General features: G+C 41.2%; 1 non-coding gene across 1 annotated transcript; it reads right to left on the bottom strand.

The window, feature by feature from the left end:
• Window positions 1-747: 747 nt before the first annotated feature.
• On the bottom strand, window positions 748-938 carry LOC114070265. The gene has a single exon (XR_003573901.1). It is a non-coding gene; the product is annotated as a U2 spliceosomal RNA (small nuclear RNA).
• Window positions 939-2,102: the final 1,164 nt, after the last annotated feature.

The raw sequence follows: 2,102 nt of genomic DNA, 5'->3' as shown, positions 1-2,102 counted from the left end.
CCGTCACAGGCCAAAGAAAACCGCTCCCGTTGGCCACCCATCGACCGTGCCACGTACGAGCAGCTCTGGACCTCCAGTTTATAGAAAGCACTAAGACGGTATTTAATCAATCAAAAATGTTCAAGGGAACACCAGCTTTCCACGGTTTTTGGCCTATTTGTATATTTGAAATGCTTGTGTCTAAGCAAGGTTTCCTCAAAGACACTGACGGCATCTGTTTCCTTTCTGACAGTCTCCAATCCAACCCTACAGGTACCCTCTCGCTATCTTGCAGCACATTTCTTCCCTTTCGGACTCTGCAGTTATTTCTGATTGCTGTTTTATCTCATTTCTCAGAAAAAACAGCACCTAGAGTGGTCAATGAAAATAATGAGCACCAGCAATGCAAGAACCTGCTGTTCCACAGGGATGAGAGTGAATGTAGGCTCACTGTATCCAGGAGGTACAAAGTCCTGCCCAGTCCTGAGGGTGACAATCTGGTGTTATAACTCTGGACACTGCAAAATGGATATTAATATGGATTGAGAAGACACTCAAAACACAATTAAAATGCAATCAAGAAGAGCTATTTTATTTTATTTTTACCGGGGTTTTATGGAGGCTCAGGAAGCCCCTGAGCTGAAAATTGGTGGGGATTAAGAGAACACTGTGAAGAGGCACAATCTATGCTTGCTCTGTTCCTGCTCTTCCCTTCTCACTCTTTTATGGTCATTAGGGGACTTGTTGCATTCCCCCCCCCCCACTTTTTCTTTTCACACCATCCTAGAAAACACAGCAATCTCCGGCTTCACGCACGGAGGGGATGGCGCAAGCTCCGAGTACATTTCCCAGTCCCCGAACTCATTTAATATCAAATCCTCCAGTTGAGGACATAACAGATATTAAACTGATAAAAACATATGCTGCACTTGATCTTTGCCAAAAGGTCAAGAGGCAAACACGAATCAGCAGAGTCGGTGGTTTCTGGGTCTGACTCAGTGCACATGCTGAGACTGAATCATCCCAAGATTTTAACGCCGCGGTAGCGACAATTACGGAGCTTTAGCACTTCGGATTTATTTCAAGAAGCTGCAGACAGACTGCAGACCCCAAATAACTCACTCCAGGACCTCAGTGAGCTCATGATTTTGCACACACACACACACACACACAGGAACTGTTCCTGGACAGGAACTCGGGAGAGCTAACGACGCCGTGTCCAGCCTCCCAAAATACCCCAGTCTTGATCTGAGCATTTCCTCTGCAATAAACTAAATAAAAAGAGAAAACACCCAAAACTTCCCTCTAACCTTCAACCTTCTGCTGCCCCTACATCCCCTGCTCCAAACAATTAAGGAATCTTCTGCCTTCTGAATCCTAATGGAGGTATTTTAGAAACACATATCCCCTACAGGAAGTATTTCACAAAATTCTAGAAAGTTGAGGGACTTTTTAATAAATAAAAAATTAAAACCAGAACTAAATACTGCAGTGAATGTTCTTAATCCTTGCTGGACTCATTAGAGCATCTTGCACACTAATTCAAAGACTACATCTCAGTCTTGCTAAGCATGATTTTTAATTACTCTGTATCAAACTCCACTGTAAATTAACACAGAAGAAGTCCACACACAAAGAGCACTAAATCAATACTGCTAAAGCTTCAAAAAAAATCAACCCTGTGTATGGAAGCTAAAAGCACCTTTTGAAGTTTACAAATAACAACAAGAGATATTTGAGTAACTCAGAACAAGACAACAATTTCTTAAAAATTATTTTCATTTTCAAGACCGCTTGGTAAAACAGGTTCGGAAACCTTTTTATTTCCAATTATATTTTCAATCACTCATTATAATCACTAATTATCTGTAAGAACACAACAGTAGGTCAAAAAGTGAAAGGAAATGCATTGTCACAGCAGAAATAGCCAGCTAATATACTGAGGTTGGTGCTCCAAGCTGCACAAGGGAGTCAGTCAACTATAAGGTAATTGTTTGGCTTTCAAAAGTCTTCAGTGAATCAGTATCAGCAAATCTACTGGATTTTAATGAGTTAAAATATTTTAATAGCACGGCTTTGTTCTTTAGGTTTAATCACCTTTCCCCAAGGCTCTGAACAACATT

The sequence above is a fragment of the Empidonax traillii genome, unplaced genomic scaffold, assembly GCF_003031625.1.
Source record: "Empidonax traillii isolate 1590-97213 ecotype Southwest subspecies unplaced genomic scaffold, ASM303162v1 scaffold1495:size103336, whole genome shotgun sequence".
Lineage (NCBI taxonomy): Eukaryota > Metazoa > Chordata > Aves > Passeriformes > Tyrannidae > Empidonax > Empidonax traillii.
Note: the sequence above shows the minus strand (reverse complement) of the source record. Positions and strands in the feature narration are given on the sequence as shown.